This window comes from Notamacropus eugenii, chromosome 4 (assembly GCF_028372415.1).
Source record: "Notamacropus eugenii isolate mMacEug1 chromosome 4, mMacEug1.pri_v2, whole genome shotgun sequence".
Classification (NCBI taxonomy): domain Eukaryota; kingdom Metazoa; phylum Chordata; class Mammalia; order Diprotodontia; family Macropodidae; genus Notamacropus; species Notamacropus eugenii.
In genome coordinates this window covers 324756864-324780360 of record NC_092875.1, presented here as the reverse complement: position 1 = coordinate 324780360, position 23497 = coordinate 324756864, and the positions used below count along the sequence as shown (strand labels likewise).

Genomic DNA, 23497 nt, shown 5'->3' with positions numbered 1-23497 from the left:
TTAATTATGGTCACACAGTCAGGATCTGAAACAGAATTTGAATCCGGCAGTCTTTCTAGTTTACATACAGGTTTGTTGTTCAGTTGTGTCTGATACTTTGTGATTCCATTTGGGGTTTTCTTGGCAAAAATATTGGAGTGGTTTGTCATTTCCTTCTGCTCATTTTACAGATGAGGAAAATGAGGTGAAGTGACTTGCCCAGGGTCATACAACTAGTAAATGTCTGAGGTTGGATTTGTACTCAGGAAGATGAGTGTCTTCCTGAGTTCAGGCCCAGCTCTCTATCCACTATACCACCTAGCTGCCCACATATACAAGAATTGTTCCCTCATTGTTTTGAGCAAATCCTGCCTCACTCAATGAATGTCATTTCTTTGCAAGCAAAAGCAGAATCTCCTGACCCTTCCATGCTCAGCAAAGGGTTGGGCTCACAGACAATGGTCAGTGAAGATCGGTTGATCCCAAGTTTGTCCTCAGTGCTTCACTCTCTCCTATCCTTGCTCCCAGACCTTTTCAATCCCTTTTCTCTCCACTAGCAAGCCTGCCTATCCTTATCTCATGCTTCCTCTACCCTGCTCCCAAGTCACCTAGAGTTTCTTACTACCACATCATCTAACCTCAGAATACACTAACCCTGTGTCTTATCACCATCCAATGGCAATGTATCAATCTGATTCACTCATCTGCCCTGATGTGCTAATGGGAAAAGGCCATTTTGTGGCCATTAATGACCAAATATATACGTATATATATAATGTATATATGTGTATATATGCATATGTGTGTGCATACATGTATATGTATGTGTGTATATGTGTGTACATATCTATGTATCTATCTATTTATATATATATATATATATGTGTGTATATATATATATATATATATATATATATATATATATATATATATGTATGTATGTATCATGAATGCCAGACTGGTAGAGGGGGAAAACTGGGGAGCAGGAGGAGCCTTGAGCTTCTTGCCCCCCTCCTATCACATTGTCCTGAACTGGGCACTATGGGAGATGCACAGGCAGTCTAAATCTTTGGGGAGTCTTGAGGAAGGATTGCTCCCAAGTTAATTACAGAAATTGAAATATGCGAAGTCACAGCATAAATAGTAAACACTGTAGTAGTTCAGAGAAGGGGTCTAGTGACATAAGGAACCTGAGCCAGGACTCGGAAGACATGGCCCCTATTCCCAGCTATGGCACTCACTAGCTATGGGAGGAAAAAGTGGGGATATGGTGGAACAAGCAGTAGGTTTGGAAACAAAAGTCCTGGGTTCTGTTCCCCTCTCTCTACTCATTATTACTCATGTGTCTTGGGTCATTTTATCTCCCTGGGCTTCTTTAGCTACAAAAAGAAGAGGTTGGACTTATGGTCCCTTCCAGGGCTATGTTCCTTGATATTAAGTGAAACACTTGATCTTTCATGATCTAAGTTTTTTCTCTGTAAAGTGGGGGTGGGAAGGTTGGACTAGATCAGAGACATAAGTAGCTCAAGGCAAATAGGGCTAAAATCTGGTGGCAGATTGGGGGAATTACTCCTCTTCCAACCTTTCGCTAGTTGCACACAAGATAGATGAGTTGATTAGATTAGTACCTTGCCACAGTGAGAAAACAGCCCATTTCAAATGTTTCTGAACCTCACTTCAGAGTTCCCCGCTGGCCTGTACCACTGTTGTATGGTGTCCCTGGGCTGCTGCCACTGCCTCCAGGGTCTTTTCACCGCAGCACCCTTTCCTATAATTCACCTTCCCCCTCAATAAGGAAACAATGACAAAGGTCTCTAAGGGATGTGCCATCCAGCTTCCACTTCACCTGAGAGGACTAAAGTTGGACTATCCTCTGACCCATCGCAGTCCATTCCCAATCTCACATACTATTTCTACCCCAGGCACAAAAATTCCTAGTTACATATCTGGCCTAGATGGCTTAGAGGGCCTCTTGGAGCTCCTCGAAGGCGAGGACTGTCTTTTGCCTTTCTTTGTACCTTTGTAACTTAGCTTTGTAACAAAGGTTAGCACAGGCTGTTGTTGTTCAGTCATTTTCAGCCATGTCTGACTCTTTGTGACTCCTTTTGGGGGATTTTGTTGACAAAAATAATGGAGTGCTTTTCCGTTTCCTTCTCCAGCTCCTTTTACAAGAAAACAGGTTAAGTGACTTGCCCAGGGTCACACAGCTAGTAAATGTCTGAGGCCAGATTTAAAATCAGGTCTTCCTGACTCCAGGCCTGGTACTATGCATTGTGCCACCTAGCTGCCCTTTGTGTTCTGAGTGCCTGGCACATAGTAGGCACTTGATAAATGCTTGTTGACTGACTGACTTCCAGCTCTAAAATTCCAGGACATCATTATGTACCAGGTGGCTAAAAGGTAGGACCTGCACTTTGAGGGACGTAGATAAGATTTAGACAAAAGGAGAAAGGAGAGGGCCTTCCAGGTGGGGAAGAGTGTCACCAAGGGCATGGAGCCAGGAATGAGCCAGGCAAACCCAGAGAGCATTGGAAAGACCCATAGAGCTAGGGAAAAGTCAGAGGAATAGTGGGAAATAAACAAGGAAGGGAAACAAGGGACAGACCGCAGAAGGCTCCAAGATCTCAGGTAAGGAGGATAGATTTTAACTATGCCTACTGAAAAGCCTAGGACCATAGATTTAGAGAGGGAGGTGACAAAAGAGGCCATCTAGTCTAACCTCTCCATCCTTTTACAGAGGGGGAAACTGAGGGCTTTGCACAGGTAGAGGTAAGATTTGAACTCAGGTCCCAAGACTTCAAATTCATTGCTCTCTCACCATTACTATATTGCTTCTCCAGGTTTTTGAGGATGGGAGGGATGTGAATAGATTCTGTTAGCAGCTGTGTGAAGGGTGGATTGGCAAGAGAAAAGGCTCAGTCAAGAATGCTCCTGCCAAGCCTCCTGCAATAGCCAGTATGAAAAGTGAAGAAAGACTGGTGATGGGAGTAGAGAGGAGATGGCGTCCCCAAAGTAGTGGGGCACTTTAAAGCTTTAGTAGATATTTATGGTTGTTTGGTTATGTCTAACTCTTTGTGGCCACATTTGGGGTTTTATTGGCCAAGATACAAGAGTGGTTTGCCATTTCCTTCTCTAGCTCATTTTACAGATGAGGAAACTAAGGCCTGCAGGGTTGAGTGACTTGTCCAGGGTCACACAGCTTGTAAGTGTCTGAGACTGGATTTTAACTCAGGGCTTCCTGACTCTAGCCCTGATATTAGTTAGCTAGTAGGTGATTAATGCTTATTGACTGACTGAGACTTACAAAGTAGGCACTTGACACCATGATAGATGTCTAGCAGGGGAGGTCAAGGGGCATGCTCAAAGGTATATGTGGAGATATTTGCAGGAGCTAAATGACTCCATCTAGATGATCTTTTCCTCCTAAACCTCCCCAAGGAGGGAAGGGGGATTCTCAGATCCCTCCTGGGAGCAGACAGCTGAAGACTACACTCTCCCCTTGGAATTCCTTTCACAGCTTCTGCCAAGAGTTATCTTTCCACATGTGCATCTCCCCAACTAAACGGTTCCATGCCAAGAAGACATGGACAATGCTTTCCACAGCAACTCTTTCATAAAACAAAGATGACTTGTTCCAGCAGCACATTTCATTGTCAGAATCTCTGTACCTTGAGGTAGAAGTAACAGTGGAACCTGAGGGATGAGCTTCCAAGCTAGAGATGGAGGGGAACTGTGGGGAAGAGGAAAGAGGCCTTCTCTTGCAGTCAAGGGAGCTGAGTTAGGCTGCCAGGGTATAGGAATACTGGCAAAGTCACTCAACATTTCTGAAGCTCAGTGTCCTGAACTATTCAAGAGAAAATAAACCTACTGGATGTGCCAACCTCGAAATTTTATTGAGTCTGAGAGAGGTAGCTCTGTACTTAGGGAAATCACTTTGCAGATCTCTGGAAGATAAGACCAGAGTGGAGAGAGACTTGAATGAGCAGATACCATGTTGGTTTATGTCTCCTATCCCTATCAAAGAGCAGAGTACACTCCATGAAGATACCTGAACTTTGGATCTTTCTCAGCCTAAGGGCTGAGAACAGTGCTGGTCAGAGCTTAATGACTGGTACCTCTTAGGAAATCATCAGAAATTACTTCCTGCAAAGACAGCATAAAGCTAACAGGTGAGAGAAAGTGGAACTCTGGCTCTGGTCCAGCAAGGAAATGGTCTCTTGGGGGTGTTACTTAGGGCTGATGTGGAATCCTAGAGCTCTGGAGGAGACCTTAGAGATCATCTAATCCAGTGATTCTCAATCTTTTTTCAGAGCCAGAACTGTTCACTTTAAACAAAACTTTGGCTGACCTCTTGTAGCAACATTTTTAAAAAATGATTTTTTATGCCTGCTATTCACCATATCAAATAACATAAGATTTAAAAAATTTTTTCAGATGAATCGTATTTTTAATATAACAATATAACAAGCAATTTACTTAGAAGAATGTGAATGATTACTCAAGGTATTTTATAATTGGAAATGATAACTATGTCACATTCATTCCCTTCTTTCCTTTTTAATACATAATAATTTCTTGTAGAAAAATAATATTCCATCATAATCATCTACCACAACTTGTTTAGCCATTCTCAATGAATGGGCACCCCTCAATTTCCAATTCTTTGACACCAAAAAAAGAGCTGTTAAATACTTTTACACACATAGGTCCTTTTCTTTTTTTATCTCTTTGGGATATAGATCTAATAGTGGTATTGCTGAGTTTTCTTTTTTGGATTTTTCCCCCTAGGTAATAGGGGTTAAGTGACTTGCCCCAGATCTCACAGCCAGTGTCTGAGATCAGATTTGAACTCAGGTCAGGTCCTCCTGACTCCAGGGCCAGTGCTCTATCTGCCACACCAGCTATCTTCCCCTTTTGCTGGATTTACAAAGGGCATTCATGATTTTAAAGCCTTTTGGACATAGTTCCAGATTTCTCTCCAGATTGGTTGAATCAGTTCACAACTCCACCAACAATGTATTAGTGTTCCAATTTTCCACCCCCTCCAACATTTATCATTTTCTTTTTCTGTCATATTAGCCAATCTCGTAGGTATGAGGTGATACTTTCGAGTTGTTTTAATTTGCATTTCTCTAATTAATAGTAATTTCAAACATTTTTTTCATATGATGATAGATAGCTTTGATCTCTTTATCTAAAAACTGCCTGTTCATATCCTTTGATCATTTCTCAGCGAGGGTCATTTCCTTCTTTCTCCTGACACTAGCACAACAGATCAAGCCCTATCACCTCTTGTCTGGGCTACTGCAATTGCTTCCCTACAAATTGGTCTCCCTGCATCCAGTCCCTGCCCCTCTCCAGTTCATCTTCCACATAGCTACTACAATGAAATTCCTAAAGCACAGGTCTGATGGCATCATTCTAACGCTCAAAAAGCTTCTGTAGCTCCCCATTGCCTTTAAGAAAAAATATAAAATGCAAATACAAATCTTCTGTATGTCATTTAAACCACTGTGCACAGCGGCTCCCAGGCCATACATTAATCTTCTGAAAATGCCCTACGCTCCAGTCAAACTGGCTAACTTGACGTTCCTCATTCATAACTCTCCATCTTCTTCCTCGATACCTATGCATAGGCTCTTTCCCATGTCTGGAATGCTGTCACCCATACCCATGGAAGTTCTAGCTCCCTCCAAGGCTCCTGCAAAAGGGCCTTTCCTTATTCTTCCAGTTGTAAATATTCTTCTCTATCCCAACCCAGCCCCACAAAGCACTGTGTGCAACTACTGTGCACGTATTACATGTCCACGGTAGAATATAAGCTCATTGATGGCAAAAACCGTCTCTCTTTTGTACTTGTCTCGCCAGGGCCTTGACCAGTAGCTGAAACTGAGCAGGGGCTTAATAGTAAATGCATGCTGGTTGATTGCCATCTCACTCTGCCAGTTACAAGAAATATTTGTCTTAAAGTTAGATGACCTGTCATCAAGAATACTTTGCTAATGGCTATTCATGATTCCAGAGGTCTCATGATGAAACAGGTTACCCAGTTCCTGACAGAGAAGTTATGGATTCAAACAAAGAACAGATTGAAGAATATATTTTAGTCATGATCAAGGCAAAAATTTGTTCTGTTTGACTATATACATTACTAACAGGGGTTTTATTGTCTTGTTTTTAACTTTCTGAGTGTTGGGGGTGGAAGGTGGAGATTAGAAAAAAGATTAAAGAAGGCAGATTTTCCTTTGAAAAAAATATGATTTTAATTTTTTTAAAAGAGTTCAGCTGTAAGGGGATGCAGGATTTAAAGAGGGGTTTTCCCCAGTGGTCTCTGAGATCTCCTTCAACTTCAAACATCTTTGATTACTCATCTCATAAGAAGCTACAGAAAAATTTTATTTTCATTTTCCCCTTTATTTGTCTTAATAGAACTGTGCCTATAGATAACAAAATATCTGTGCCTTAATTGGTTAATGCCTTCATGATTTTGCCAGAACCATGAAAAAAACATAACTAATATATGGTAACATGAAGCCTACGATGCATCAAGATCAAGAGGAATAAATTCAAAGTGTAGATAAACCATCCTCATATCTGTGTTTTTTTAAAATCTGGGATTTCATACTAAATGCAGAGAGATTTGTTTCAATCAAATCTTTTTATTGTATTTTTTGTCTTGTCAGACTTGCCAGTTTTACTTAATAATCCACAATAGGGACAAATCAGTGTTAGAAGACAAGGGGGCTAACTAGTCCTGACTGTGCCGCTAACTAGTTGTGATTTTTGAGCAAGTTACTTTCACTTCTAGAAAATGAGGGGTATTGGGTTAAGATGACTTAGCATCTACTATATGCCAGGCTACTAAGTGCTTTTAAAAAAATTATCTCATTTGATCCTCACAACAGCCTTATGAAGTAGGTGCTGTTATCATCCCCATTACACATTTAAAGAAACTGAGACAAACAGAGTTTAAGTGACTTGCCTAGGGTCCCAGATCTAGTAAGTGGCTGAGGATGGATTTGGACTGGGATATTTCTGATTTCAAGCGACTTAGGTGCCTTACACAAACCTCAAAGGCCTTCTAGTATACCCTCTCATTCTACAGACGAAGAAACTGAGGCCCGAGGAGGTTAGAGAATTTGCCTAAGGTCATACAGGCAGCAATGGGCAGAGACAGGCTCCTCTGGCTCCAGAACCAGTCCTTTGCACTGAAAAGGAACAATAACGCTTCTTTCCAGTTCTGAGTTCTATAAACTTTAAAAAAAAAGTAAGTCAAATTTGCTTTTGGTACTCTATTCACTTCTTCTTCAGGGAGAAGTCCATTCCTGTCCATTCCTGGTACTACTCTCCTCTCTCAAGGCAGCTAATTTCTGTATCACTGCCCTAGTAAGTGGTGACTTATTAAGGGAATCCCTGAGAAGATTTGAGCTGACAAGGACTTCAGATTTCTCCCACTCCCAAAGGTCCTACATTTGAAAGTTATCAAACATGGGAAAGCCCTTCAGATCTAAAACAGTAAATGTCTAACCATGGACTTTCAGAAGCCCGGATAGACCAGTGGGGGAGATATTTAATTGTAGGGAAGGAGAGAAGGGGACACTGCTTTCGTGGCACATCTGAAATCATCCCACGTAAGCAGCTGAATTCCCCAATGACAGCCCTGTGTGGATGGCAGTGTGCTGGAAGGAGAGAGGGTTAATATTTGTGGCATTTCCTGCTCCAAACTCCCTTCATCTCCTAGTTCTTTGGTTTCTTTTATCTGGTATTTCTGGGCAGTACAATGGGCAAGGGAGACTGGAAAGTTACTGAACAGCTATGCCAACCCTTGCCAAAAATGCAGCAGCGGAAACTGGCAAGAGACTATAACCTCTCTTTAATTTCCTTTTCTATTTTGTGTGTGTGTATGTTTTTCCCCTCCTCCCCCATCCTCTCCCCCCATTTTCTCTTCATTTTTTTCCTGGCCTTTGGGCTGTAACCTTTGACAGATGTCCTGGCTCTATGCTGGAATGTCTGTGACTGCCTCTTAACTTCAAGGACTCCTGGAAATGGGAAATCCACCAGGAAATTTGCTCCCTAAGTGTTGCTGAAAAATACTAAGGGGGAAGTGCCTAGAACAGTGCCTGGCACATAGTAGGTTCTTAATAAATGTTTATTGAATTGAAAGAAAAGGTCAGTGTCCTTTAACAACAGCTTTCCTTCTACAGACCCACTTATAAAAACTTGGGCCCATAGATAGCTTTTTCAGTCAGCTTCTACAGGCATAAAACTTAGAGACTGAGCCAGAGGATCTCACAGGTCCACTCCAGCTCTAAATTCAATAATTCTATGACTCCTGAAGACCCAAGACTGGTTCCTAGAAAAACTGCCAAGTCAACAGAGCCTGTCTTTGGTTCCCTACTATGAATCCTTTCAGCTGCTCAACCTGCTCCTCTCTTCCATCCCTCATGCCCTATTTCCTTCTGGCTCCAAAGTCTAGGATCACCAACCCGTACCCTGGAAGTTCAGGACTACTCAGTGGCCCAGGCCCCAAGCATGTTTCATTACCTTCCCTTCCTCCCCCATCACCAACAGCATTTACTCATCATGTTACTAGCTAGGGGAGGGGTAGCTAGGTAGTTCAGTGAATAGAGCACCAGTGCAGGAGGCAGAAGAACCTGAGTTCAAATCTCACCTCAGACACTTGACACTCACCAGCTGTGTGACCTTGGGCAAGTCACTTAAGCCCAATTAGCTCCTCCTGGGTCATCTCCAGTCATCCTGATGAATATCTGGTCACTGGATTCAGATGGCTTTGGAGGAGAAATGAGGTTGGTGACCTGCACAGCCCTCCCTCACTTAAAACAAAGTCAAGTGCAAGTCATGTCATTATTTCTCTGATGGCATGGTCTTCTTCAGCAATGAAAGACAAGCACACACATACTAGCTAGGACCTTGCTTCTCACTGAAAGATTACTTTTATGGAAAAATGGACTGAGAATCAGGAAATTTTAATTTTCATTCTTGCTCTGACATTAAGTGCAAGATGTTGGTCGAATCCATTTTGTTTCTCATAACTTTGGGTGGTACAGTGGATAGAATGCCAAGCCTGGAGTCAGGAAGATCCAAGTTCAAATCTGGTCTCAGATGACACTAGCTGTGTGACCCTGGGCAAGTAACTTAACGCTATTTGCCTCAGTTTTCTCATCTGTAAAATGAGTTTGAGAAGGAAATAAGCAAACCACTCCAGAGTCTTTTCCAAGAAAACTCCAAATAGGGTCACAAAGAATCAGATACAACCAAATACCACCATAAAATTAGAGAATTCATTTGTTAATTGCCTGCTGTGTATAGAGAGAATTACTAAGGGCTGTGTGTACTAAAAGCTTTACAGAGGATACAGTCTCTGCTCTCATGGAATTTATGATCTAGTAAGGAGATAAAATACAAATACATCAGACTAAATAATCTCTAAGCTCCCTACCAGCTCTAACATTCTTTTCATGTTATTATAAACAAATTCATACTAAGGTGCTGGTGACAGAGAGCACCTTGATATATCATTCCTCCCAAGGACATTTGTATTCTTATATAGAATGATATTTTGTACCAAAGAAATGAATTTCTAATGGTAAGAGTTTGGGTTCTCCATCACCACATGCAGGCCATGCTAATACATATGGCAAGGGAAATAGATGGGAATAGAAGGAACTTCCTGTTGCTACTCAAACTACTCTCATGTGGGTGGGTATGTAATTTGTCTATGGCTATGGCTCAGCTCCTAAATGGTCCCACAGCTCAGTTTGAATAGAAAATGAAAAAAAAAAACTGTAGAGGAAAATTGTTTTTGTGCTTCATAGTGATGTGTCCAATAAATGTGATTTGCATCTGGTCAGTGCCTTTTATCTTTGTATTACCTGCTTTGGACTTAGTCAAAGGAAAAGAAACCTGCCCAGTGTCATCAGTTATCAGCTAATGACAACCACTTCTTCAAGATACTTTATAGAACAAGTGGACCCAAAGTTCCCCTCCCTTTTCTTTTTTTCCCTTTGAATGATGAAGGTGAGAAATCATTATGTAGGTATCCTTTCTTCTCCCTTGTAAGGGCCTTGTTACATATATACATACATACATATGTATGTGTGTGCACATATGTACAAATGCATGTACATAAACATACACACATTTTATCTGATATTTCTGGGTAGTACATACATACACACACATATATACCTATATACATGCATGTGTATATATGTACATAGGTATGTATATATTATGTGCATGTATGTGTATGTATATAGTGTGTGTGTGTGTGTGTGTGTGTGTGTGTGTGTGTGTGTGTATAACCTAACATATTGCTAAGGGCAGCTAGGTGATGAAATGAACAGAATGCCAGATCTGGAGTCAGGAAGACTCACTTTTCTAAGTTCAAATCTAGCCACAGATATTTACTAGCCGTGTGACCCTGGACAAGTCACTTAATCCTGTTGGTCTTAGTTACCTCATCTGTAAAATGAGCTGGAGAAGGAAATGGAAAACCACTCCAGTATCTTTGCCAAGAAAAACCAAAATGGGGTCATGAGGAGTCATTCTTCAACTGAAATGACTGAACAATAAGCATATTGGTAATTAAGGGCTTCAGGGAAGAAAACTAGGCCCAAGAAAAAGGTACATCACAGAGAGAAGTCATTTTTCCAGAACAAATCTAGGAGCCACAGGTGAGAGCTACAGAGAAGTAGATTCAGACCAGAATCAATTTGAGAGAAACTTCCTGTTCAAAAGTGGAATGGACTGTTTTGAAAGATGGCAAGTTCCCCATCATTGGGAGTTTTAAACAAAGGCTTGAGAAATGATTCTGTGAAGGAAGGATATGTTAGAGGAGATTCCTGCTCAGCAACAGGCAGGGCAGCTTCCAGAACCCTTCTAATTTGAGGTTTTGTTATTCTTTGACATATTCAATAGGCCACCTAGCAGCAAGCCGGGGAGACAACAGGGCATGATGGGGAGGGGGCTGGAATTTGAGGACCTCAGATTAAGTCCTAGATCTGATGCTCTCCATTTGACTTTGGGAGCCTCAATTTCCTCATCTGTACAAGAGAGTTGGACTAGAGAATTGGGAAAGTCATTTACAGCATGTTATTAAAGCAGTCAATGAGGGTATTCATGCAGTCACTGCCCACCAAAATGGTGGTCCCCTGGAGGGACAGGGATAAAAAAAAGTAATGAAAGTAGGGTGGATGGCTTGGTGTATCTCCACTAATGCAGTCAACTAGATGGTGCAGTGGGTAGAGCATTGGACTTGGAGCTGTGTTACCCAGCAGACCATTTGATTAATGGTTCTGTGCCTCAGTCTCTTCATCTGTAAAATGAAGGGGTTGGACCAGATAGCCTCTGAGGTCTCTTCCAGCTCTGTCTGTGATCCTATGATCCAAGGAAATAAGAGCCAAGATCAAGTTCTACCTCTGATACATACTGCCTGTGTGACCCTGGACAAGTCACTTAATCTCTGTCTGCCTCAGTTTCCCCACCAGTAAAATGAGCATAATAACAGACACCTATCTCAGGATTGTTGTAAAGATTAAATGAGCTAACAAAAGTACTTTGCAAACCTTAATGGGCTATATAAAGGCTGGCTGTTATTATTATGGGTGTCCATGTACAAAGGGAGTGAGCTTATTACCCTGCTGAGCTTTGTCTGGTTCACCATCAATCTTCTCCTCTCCTGAAGAAACAGCTCCCATGTTTAGGCTGTACAGACAGTGGGCCAGGTGTACCCTAGGAGTGGAAAATTCAATTCCTGTCCTTGAGGTACTTGTGGTCCAGTGGTAGGAGAGGGACAAAAGATGAGCAAAGCTGAGTGCCTAGATACAAGTGATTAGGAGGTAAGCAAATGCACATTGAGCAAGTGCAGGGACATACAGGAAGTCCAGGATCTTCACTGATTTGTGCTTTCAAATATTCAAAGAACCCTGTGCCAACCCACACAGCCAGTGCTGCCATGGGATGCACAGAATGGTCTATGTTCCTTGGCTCAGCTCCCCTCAGAAAAGCTGCCCCTGCCTCTTAGTCCCTCCAATTACTACGAGTAAAAGCATGCCTTCACCTTGCCTACAGACACTCACTGAAGCTAAACCTTCCAAACATTAAGGAGAGCCCTCTTTGCAGAGGATTCATTTTAGTCAGCTGTTTACATCCATCTTTTTCCTCTGGCTCTCATTTGAATGGCAAAATTAACAAAATTAACAAAAAGTGTCTGGCTAAAAGTCTCACCCACAGGAACCCAGCCCATTCTCAAGGACTCCAATAACTCCATTCAGATCCCCAGAGAATTCCCAATTCACCCTGAAAACGAAGCACTGTCTACTGCATCCAACCAGGAGAATTCCTAGGCCAAGGGAGACAGAGATATTACAATAACAGAGCTGGGCCACTGCCTCATAAGACTGAGACCAGTTATTTTCACTAGCCTTCTGGAAAACAAACACATCAGTGCACTATTGGTAGAGCTGTGAATCAGTTCAGCCATTCTGGAAAGCAATGTAGAACTAGGTCCAAAAGTCGCTACTTTGACTAGCACATACTCTTGGATCTAGCAATACCACTACAAAGTCTATTTCCCAAAGAAATCAAAGTAAGAGGAAAAGGGTCTTCTACGTAAACAAAAATATTTATATCAGCTCTTTTATTTTTTTTTTTTTGATGTCAAGAATTGGAAACTAAGAGGGCGCTCACCAGTTGGATGGATAAATTATGGTATGTGAATGTAATACTATTATACTATAAGAAATCATGAAAGGGATGGTTTTAGTGAAACAGGAAGACTTGTATGAACTGATATAGCTTAAAGGGAGCAGAACCTGGAGAGCAATTTATACAATTTGAAAGAGCAAAAGACTGCATTAATATGATCACCAACCATAATTCCAAAGGACTGATGTTGACGTATGCTTCCCATCTCCTGACAGAAGGGTGAAGGACTCCAACTGCAGAATGAGACAAATATATTTTTGGACATGGCCAAGGCAGGAATTTGTTTTGCTTGACTGTGCATATTTATTACAAGAGTTTTGTGTTTCTCTTTTTCCCCTCCCAGTTGGGGAGGAAGGATGGGAAAAAGAGAAAATGGATTTTTGTAAATTGAAAAAAAATTTAATTTAAAAATAATTACCTTCTGCATTTCTAGCTTGCTTCTTTGACCATGCATCTTCTTCTTCCTCTTTCTCCAGGTATCCAGCCTCGATTTTCACCTTCAGCTTGCTCTTCTATAAAATCCATATGCCTGCTGTTATGGGAAGTCACAATCCCTGGCTTATTTTCACCTCTATCCTAGTTCAGTTCTCCTGGTTTTAACTCCCAACTCACCAGCTGTGCCTTGTTCTAATTAGTCATCCTCAACCCCTGTATCTTTGACCTATTCCTCTTCCTCATTCCTGTCTCATTCCCATCTCAGAGTCTGATTTTGCCTGACATTCACCCTTAAGGGAAAAAATCCCCAACTCACTTGACAGAAGCCCAGCCAAGCCTAGTTTGTTTATGCTACTCTCCCTAAACACAAGTACCTTCATATAACCCCTGCATTTATGGAAGGATAGTTAGTTTGAAATTAATAGTGAGCAAGGGAGCCTTTTCTAAGAATTTTGCTTTGGAGTTGACAGCTGCCATTATTTTATAAGGCAGAAAAGAGAGATTCTGGTCACACCATATGTGTATACCAGCAGTAAGAATAGGCTGTTATGGTCCTTTTCCAATCAAAAGGGGTTAATTTCATTCTGCTCTCTGCCACCAGATACATGTTTATTGATTAATTGATTGCATCTATGTACAATTAGTTTCTCAATTAACCTCTGTAAGGGCAACACAAATGCAGTAATAACAATACAACAGAAAGGAAAGAATGCTACAATGATGATAGATTTGGAGTTGGACAGGACCTCAGATGTCATCCAGTCCAACTCCCTCATTTATATGTAGTAAGGCAAGGCTCAAAGAAATTAGGAGACTGGTCCAATATCCAACAAGTAATAAGTGGTAGAGTTAAGATGCAGACTTACCTCCTCTAACTCCAAAGCTGTTCTTCTCCACCACTAACCCACCACACCTCAGCCCATCCCACCCACTGCAGCACCCTGCCCCCTCAGTTCTAAGCTTAGCTCTGCCATTAATAAGCTTTGTTACCATGGGTAGGTCACTTTGTGTCTCTGGGTCTCAGTTCCCTCAAATCTAAAAATAGTGGGGTGGATCAAATGATTCTTAAGGTCCCTTCTATCTCTCAAAATTCATGTTTCTATTTCTCTCCCTCTAGATCCAATTCCTTTCATTTATATAGTTGCCACTAGGTAAATACTGGCTGGGTTAAGACCTCAATCCCAATAGCAAGGTTTCACAAGGGCATGGTTAACAGAGTCTGAGATTATAGCACATGATACCAGTAAATTATTCTTTTTCTATTAGAAAATAAGCATCTTTTTAAAATTAACATCACAGAATGATTAATTCATTGCCATATTTTCAAAAGTTTATATAATTAGAGCAAGATTTAAATGTATAATTATGTAGGCACCTTCTCAATAAACTCCAACTGTTATCAATCACCACCAGGTTGGTGAGGTATGAGACCACATTATACAAGAATTGGTTGAAGAAAATGAGAATATTTATCCTAAAGGAAGGAAAAATAATGATGTAGCAGGAACACAACACTTGTGTCCAAATAATTGGAGGATTGAAATGTGAAAAAGGAATCAGAATTGCCTATCTGACCCTAAACAGCAGCACTATGATAGATATAAGGTACTGGGAAACACATCGATAAAGAACATTTCCCCAAAATTACACCTGTTCAAAAGAGGAGGGAGCTACCTCTTGGGAGTAATGAACTCTCCTCACTCCCGGTTTCTAAGGAGATGACTTTAGAAACATCCACTTGGCAGGGATGTCATGGAGGCGATTTTAGTTTTGAGTCAGTGTTGGATTAGATGATTCTGCAACTCTGAGATCATCTGATTCTATTAAATGAGTGTTTGGAACCACTAGGAACTGGTGTGAGTCCATTAAGAACAAGTAATGCTAGACTAACTTCATTTCCCTTTTTGACAGTTACCAGCTTACAGATATTCAATGCCTAGAATTTTAGTAAAGCATTTGACAAAGTCTTTTGTGATATCCTTGTGCACACAATAGGGAAAGTTGGATGAGGCTTGGATAATAGTTATGTGGGTTTCTAACTAGATGAACAACTGGATCTGAAACCAGTCAAAAAATCATACTGTGGGTATCATTTACCTTGATTTTTAGCAAAGCATTGGACAAAATTTCTCATGTTATTCTTTTAGCAAAGATTGAAGAATGTGGACCAAATAATAGAGCTAAGTCTCTAGAGGAATATTGGAGAGCCCCAGACCTGCTTTAGTTCCACATCTCCAACCATGTATTACCTTTGCATATGGCATGAAGCTGGGAGGGACAGACTACATCTAAGATAGTCTCAGGTTTAGAAAATATTTCAACTAGTTAGGATTGTGGAATAACTCTAAACAAATGAAATTAAATAGCAATACATATAAAGTCCTGCACAGAAATGAAGGAGATGGGAGGTAGTAGTTCAGGTGGGGAAAAAAATACTTGGAAATTTTAGTAGATTGTAAATCCAATACATTGTCATAGAATAACAAAATACTAAGGGGCTATTAACCTGTTTTAATAGAAGCATAGTGTCTCAAGGAAGGAAATGTTAATCGTTTTGTGCCCTGAGGGAGTGAAACCATACCTGAAATATTGTATATAATTTTATCTTTTAAGAGCATCTTAAAGAGTATTTGTGATTTCTGTCTTTAAATATTTGAAGGTCTGTCATGCAGAAAAGGTATTAGACTTATGCTGTGTAGTCACAGAGTGCAGAACTAAGATCAAAGAATAGAAATTACAGGATAGCACCAATTTTTTCCTTAAATTGGTAAGAAAGCATTTCCTACCCACTGGAGCTGTTCAATAATGGAATGAGCTACCTAGTGAAGTCCTGAGTTATTCATCACGGGAAGTATTCAAGCAGAGACTAAATGATCACTTACAGATGTTGTGAAGTATATGACAGAAGACTGAGGCAGGAAGAAGGCTTGGAAGAGGACTCCAAGAAACAGATGGAATGATAGAGTAGTGATGAAGGACTTCAATTATGCAGACATCTTTTGGAGCTTTCTCTCTCTCTCTGCTGAAAGCAGAGCATCTAATAATTTCTCAACTTCCTTAATGATAATTTCAGCCTGTGAAAGATGGAGTAGCCTACAAGAGTAACCTATTCTGCATCTTATTCTCACTAACAAGAAGGAACTGGTTGCTAGGGTAGAAATGATGAGAACCTTGAGGGGAAATGACTGTTCCATCTTAGGGATTTATGATTTTAAAAAAAGAAATGTTGGACATAGAAGGACATGTATTGAAGATTTTTGAGAGAGTAGGTTTTAAGAGAGTCAAAGAAAGAGTTGACAGAATCCCACTGACTAAAATTCTATAGAAGTCAGCCCAGGAAAAATGGGATGCTCTCAAGGATGACATTCTGAGAACACAGAGAGAAACAATTTCAATGAGAAAGAAAAAGGAGGATTGTCAAAAGAGACCAATGAAAAGACCAGTGCATAGGATGGAGGCAAGAGCAGGTGAAAGAATGAGTCCAAAAGTGTGATGTGGTCCTATCAGGGGAGGGTAATAGCACTAACGCTTGTAATAAGTAGAGGCTGTTGCACAAAGTTAACAACAGCAACACAAAGGATTGCATTTGTAAGCTATGTCAAGGGAAAGAGAAAGTTCAAAAAAGTTATAGGACTTCTCCCCAGGGCAGGTAAAGCAGGTGAGAGAACAAGTCATTGCTGCTCCAACTTTGTTTGGTTTTGGTTTTCCCTGTCAAGGAGAATGACCTTGTAATGGGAAGGAAAGAACAAAAATGGCTCATAGGTGATTGAAACCCTAGTGGGGATATAATAAGAGAGTATCTTATTGTCCGTGATGATTTCAGTCACCAGGCCCCAATGAACTAATCTTAAAGCACTGTAAGATCTAATTGCTGAGCCACCGTCAATGATCTTTGAAAGATCATGGAAGAACAGTAGAAGTGCCATAGAATCAGAAAAGGCCAAATGTCCCAGTTTTCAAAAAAGGGAAGAAAATGGAGCTGTGAACTATAAGCCAGTGACCTTAATTGTATTCTTGACAAATCTATAACACATTATTAAAGGGATGGTTTGTGAGCATTTCGAAAAGGAAGCAGAGATCACAAAAACTCGGTATGGCTTGGTCAAGAACAGGTCACATCAAGTTTTTATTTTGGCAGGGTTACTAGACCAGTAGATCACAAAAATCATTCTGTAAGTGTCGTTCACCTTGATTTTAACAAAGTGTTTGACAAAAATCCTTTATGTTATTCTCCTATAAGAGACTGGAAGATGAAAAATAGCAATCAGATGAACTAAAAACTGAATGGTAAATTCTAAAGAGTATCATTAATAAATTTCTACTTGAAAATAGATCTTCAGAGAAAGAGTCTGTGGATGCATGCATTTTAACAATTTTATCAATAAAAAAAGCAGTTACTTGAATAAAGATATAAATAGTCTATTTATCACATTGCAGAGGAGACAAAACTGGAGGGAGGGCAGAGTGAGTTTCCAAAAACGATCCAGATAAGCTGGACAGATTTGATAGGGTCAGATCTAATGAAATGAAATTTAATAAGGATAATTTAAAGTCTTAGACTCAGGTTTGAAAATTAACTTCACAAGGGTAAGCTGGGGAAGGTGTGGCTTGCAGTTCATCTAAAACTGACCTGGGCATTTTAGTGGCCTGTAAGATGAGTTTAGGAGACTTCCATACCAGTATGATACCACAGTCAAAAAATTCTAATATAATATTAGGATACATTAAGAAAGGACTGGGAGAATGCTGGTGGTGCTATATTGTGTCCTGGTCAGACCACATTTGGACTATTACCTCAATTAGTCCAATGACACATTGTCAGAAGGATATTGATAAACTGGAGTGTTCAGAGAAGATCAGTTGGGATTGGGATTAGAAAGGACCTTAAAATCATGGCACAAAAGGATTTCCTGAAAGAAATTGGGATTTTTTAGCTTGTTCTTTAATTATTTCCAGTTGTGTCCATTTGGGGTTTTCTTGGCAAAGATACCAGACTGGTTTTGCCATTTCCTTCTCCAGCTCATCTGACAGATGAGGAAACTGAGGCAAACAAAGTTAAGTAACTTGCCCAGAGTCATACAGCTAGTAGGAGTCTGAGGTCAGATTTTTGAATTCAGGGAGATGAATCTTCCTGACTTCAGGACTGGCACTCTATCAACAGGGCCACCTGCCTGCTTTATGTTTAGCTTGGAGAAGGGAAAATTTGGGGAAGGGTGGAAATATGACAGCTATTTTCAAGTATTTGAAGGCATGTCATATTAAAGAAGATTTAGAATTGTTCTCCTTGGCCACCAGAAAAAGAGGACAAGGAAAAAAGGATGGAAATTATCAAGAGACAAATTTAGATTTGATTAAAAAAAATATCCTAACAGAACTGTCCAAAAGTGAAATGAACTGCCTCAGGGAGGAGAGAAGGCTGGATGACCCCTCAAATTCAGTTGTTTCAGGAAGTTTTTCCCAATCCCTCCTCATAACAATACCCTCTACATGAAAGTTACCTTCCATTTACTTTGTAAGTATCTTGTATGTACCTACTTTATGTTCTGGATGCTTTCCCCTTCAGAAAGTAATCTCCTTAATGGCAGAGATTATTTTTGCCCTTGATTTGGTGGGGGAATTCTCAGAGCTTAGCACAGTGTCTGGTACATAGGATGTTCTTAATAAATTCTTATGGACTATTGATTTATTGTTGAGACTTGTGGAGAGGATTCTTGTAGAGAGGTAGACTGCACTAAATGGTCATTCTCTAACTCTGAGACTATAATTCTGTGACATTGTCTTTATATTCATGATTCCAGAGAGCTAATGATGAAATATGCTATCCATAACAAAGAGGAAATGGATTTAGGGTGCAGAATGATAGGCATAGATTATATATTTATTTATATATACATATACACATATGCATATATACACATACACATTTGTATACAGTCACTGAGGGAATTGTTTTTGCTTGACTAAGCATATTTGTTTTAATGAATTTGTTTTTCTTCTTTTTTATGTTCCCCATGGGGTCAAGGGTAGAATAGAGATAAAACAGGTTTTTTGTTAATTTTGTTAAGGGATGGGAGGAAGACAGTACTAAGATTTAGAATGTTTCATATGCTTTCAGATGAAGTCCCTGCAGTATTAGTCTGACTTAATTGTTTTACTTTGTTATAAGAGCCCTCTGGCAGAATGGGAATAATCTGTAAATGTAATGTTAAAAACAAAACATGTCAATAAAACTTTTTTAAATGAATACATGAAGGGCTGTCATGTAGAAAATGCAGTAGATTTAATGCTGGGTAACTCAAGAGCGTGGAATTAGGATCAATGGATGGAAGTCATTGGTCAGCAGTAATTTTTGCTTATATTATAAGAAATCATTTCCTAACCATTGGAGCTGTCCACTAGTGGAATGAGCTATTTTGTGAGGCATTGAGTTTCCCATCACTAGAGGTGTTCAAGCAAGAGTCAGATGATCACTCACAGATGCTGGGGAGGGGATTTGTTTGGTTTACCTTGGATTGCCTCTATGGTCTTTTTCAATTCTGAGATTCTGTGTATGACTTCGTAAATTTCCTACAATGTTCAGATTTTTTCATTCAAATTGAATGTAAGTCCTCCCACCTATTCAGATCCTATCCATCCCTCAAGATCTAGTTCAATCCCAACCCCACAATGAAGTCTTGCTTAAACATGACAACCCACCATGTTCTCTTGGCTTTGGTGTCTTGTTGTACTTAATAATCTGGAGCGCTCATTTTCCTGCTTAATCTCATACTGCCTTGCATCATTACCTGTCTTGTGTGTCTATCTTGTTTCCCCAGATGGACTACAAGTTCCCCAAGGACTGAAACTATGTCATATTTCTCTTTTATGCCCTGAGACACTGAACACAGTAAAAAATACCCACTATACCCACTAACATATTTGTTGAATGAATGAACCCTTTGCTAGAGGGTAATGGTGGAGGGAAAGAGTGAGTGAATCAGGAAGAGGGACACTTCTCATCTCTCCCTCCACACAGTCCCTTCTTACCAATAGCCAGATTGTAACTGTCCTTCCAAACATACTCCAGAATTCCCTAACACTCTTTTCTGCCATAGGAGTGGGAGTATAGTTAAAAAGAACCAGACCCAGCACATCTCCATGCCATCTGGGACAGGGTTTCTTGACTCCCTCTATTTTGTATCATCCACTCCACTCAAAAAGGAAAGGGGGGTGGTTTGAGAAGTTTTTAGATCCTCCCTAATTTAAGCCCTGGATCAAAACTAAAAGCATTTTTGGTCTATCTGCCTTCATGATAAAACACAGCAAGAGACACACAGACACACACAGAGAGACATACATGCACACAGGATTGTGGAGGGGGTAGGGGGACCTGAAAACCAGAGTAAAAATAAAAAAAGGGTGGGTAGGAACAGAGATACTTCAAAAAGATCACAAGCTGCCTTGAGGTTAATGCTGCCCAAGTGCCTGAGTCACGAAAGGCAGCCCTCTTTGCTGCTTTAAAATCAAGTTTCCTCGCCTTCTGGAAGCCAGGAAATCTGGACACCAGAAGAGATGCAGGGCTGAACCTAGTCAGTGCTCACTGAGGTTTTGAAGCTCTTTGGCTAGCCATCAAGACACAAAGAGGGAATGAAAAGGAAGAAGGACAACAGGCCTTAGGAAGCAGCTGCCATGTCTGACCCCACCCCCATCCCCGTGTACTGTTACAGGGGCTTTCTGTCAGCATTTCTATTATAGAAATCCCTATTTTAAGATCAATTGCAAAAGTCCTACTTGCACCAAAATCTATCCTACTAGACTTTAGCTGGCATCAATATTTTTCTTTTTAATTCATTTTTAATAAAGAATTTTAATTGTGTTGATGCCCAATTTTTTTTTAAGTTTTAGGAATGCAAAGGTCAAAAAAGTAGGGCATACTCTTTTAGATGCCTTATACTTTCAAAATGGCCAAGGAGCTCCTTTTCATGCAGTTTTGGGTTTTTCTTTTTGTTTGGGGGTTTTCATCCCCCAAATGAAAACTGGCCAGCAGTTGATCCCTGACAGTGAAGGAGAGACTCTCTTTGTTATTTAACTTAGTCTGGCTGACTTGTAGCTTGTTTCAGGATATAGCTGTCAGATTGTGCTGCCTAGGGCTCAAGTGGGTGAATGTGGGAAAGTGAGAGGCAGAGAGAGAGGGAAACAGGCAGAGAATGTGGTTATCAATACTATAACACCCTAACAGATCCTTGATTTCTTAAAACAGGTGCATCTTTCATTAGGATAGATTGGAACCCATCCACAACTTCTCATCACATTCAGCTCTTGTTCACGTTACTTATTCTCACATAAATCCTTCATTTGAAACCTCTATTACTTTTTACATTTCCTGGGTACTAGTGAAGTGCTCTGGCTCACCTCTTATCCCTTGCTCCTTCCCAGTCATACATTTCCTCAATGATATCCTTGTTTTGTACATAGGTCATCACTGGAAATAGACGGCAAGCCAGTGTGCACCCATCACAGATCTCTCCATTACCCTTGGCAATAAAGAGGGAGGTAAAGAATGATGTAAGATTTTAAAATAGCAATTCATATTTTTTATATTTTGTTAAGGCTTACAAAACACTTTTTTCACAACAGCCCTCTGAGGTAGGCATTGCAACTCTCAATATACTCATTTAACAGATGAGAAAATTGAGAACTAGTAAGAAAGGGACTTGTCTAAAATTGTACAGAGCCCAGGATTTGAACCCAGGCTCAAATCTAGTACTCTTCCTGCTATACCACACTGCCAAATAATAATGATCAGATGTATTGGGTTCATTTATTTGAAAAAACCCCCCTTTAAATCATCTGTAATGTAGGGAAACCAATCTAGGGAGTTCCCTGATCCACTTGATGAGCTTATAAGGAGATGATCCTTCATTTGGAACTTTGTATTTTTTCTGTGGAAGGTATGGATATGCCCCTTAGCAAGTCACCTTAAAGGAAAGGAACTGGTTGGTTCAAACTCCTGTGATGTGTAAGACGTATAATGGACGTGTAAGAAGCTACTCCCTTGGGCATTTAAAGGGAATTGACAGATATCTTTTGGCCTTTCTTAACCATTTTCCTTTTAGAAGAGTTAGGATCAGAGTACAGTACTGGAGTGGGAAGTTCTTCCTAAATTCAGGAGCTATTAATGGCATATAGGAGCTGTGTACTCTCAACCATATGGCAACCAAAAAGTAGGAAACCACAAGACCAAATGCCTCAAAGATGGCAGCTTCTCAGGCCAAGAGTGGAGTAGTAGTATGGTATAAAGAGTCGCTGGACTCAACCCTGGCAAGACAGTGGCAGAAACATACTTGGTCTCAACTACATAGTAGTTTGGTGAAAGTCCCTAAACCCCAACTTCTAGAGGAGTGCTGGGAGAATACCATCAAGGGTTGCCTTCCTAGCAACCCCAAGTTAAAGAGTTCCAAAATTCAGACTTGTCTCAGAGCAAAGAAGTTCCTGAGATTTTCTGGGCAGTGACTGATCCTGGAGTCTAACCTCCTATAAAGAAAATGGGGGAAGTAGGACCCTGAGCAGCATCTACCTCAGGAATTATGTCTCTCACAATTTCAAATAGAACATTCTCAAGACAGTGAGTTTCTGAGTAGTACCAGCTTCTTAGACAGGAAAGAGCATCACATAGAGTCCTTGAAGCTCTACAAGATCTACAAGGCTGTAAAGCCTCAGTACTTAAGTAACTTAAGGGACCTAGATGTTGTACTCTATTACTGTAAATCAATAGGATGGTGTGGATCTGACGGGAAGAGGGCTGTCTGTCTAGCAGGCCCAAGTCTGTCTCCATTCCAAAAGAGTCCAACTCCTCACAATAGTACCACAAGGCTTGATGCCTATGTGGGTGTCTATGTGGTAAAAGGAAGGCTTATTGGAAAATCATAGCAGGGTGATGTCTGTTTGGTAACTTCAATTTCATTTCTTTTCTGAGGGAAATCCAAACCACAGGGTGCACTTTGAGACTAGAAGACTATATTCATCCCTGTGGAAAATGGGCCTCACCAAAATCTCAGGCGTCTTCCTCACTAGTATCCCCAGTTTTCAAAAGCAACCCAAATCACAGAGTACAGCTTTGAGTCTGGAACACTTCACAATCTGTGGAGATGGCCTAATTAAAGAGAGAAGAAAACTGTGTTGATTGTTTATGTGCAACTGGGAGTGATTTAAATATCTCCCTGCTTTGTTTGTGAACTATTGAGATTCTTTTTGTTTTTTTTATTTTTTCTTCATTTTCTGTGGTATGAAATAAAAGCTGTCCTGACCCCAAAATATTTTTACCTTGAGTACTTATATAGAATCTGAGAGACCTTTTTTACCTATAGATAAGGAA

The 23497-nt window shown here is 40.4% G+C and overlaps 1 protein-coding gene across 5 annotated transcripts in view; it reads right to left on the bottom strand.

Moving 5' to 3' along the window:
- The window catches only part of ZBTB7C (zinc finger and BTB domain containing 7C), a 505030-nt gene that overhangs the window by 436433 nt on the left and 45100 nt on the right, over positions 1-23497 (bottom strand). For 2 of the 5 annotated variants that reach the window (XM_072605167.1, XM_072605165.1), the window contains exons 1-2: positions 13127-14046; positions 12875-12941 (exon numbers count right to left, since the gene is read on the bottom strand). The exons of 1 other annotated variant lie outside the window; for it this stretch is intronic. The gene's annotated coding sequence lies outside the window, so the exon portion shown is untranslated. Of the gene's footprint in view, positions 1-12874; positions 12942-13126; positions 14047-21534; positions 21657-23169; positions 23458-23497 lie in introns of those variants that run through there. 2 more of the 5 variants (XM_072605166.1, XM_072605168.1) reach the window with 2 other exon arrangements.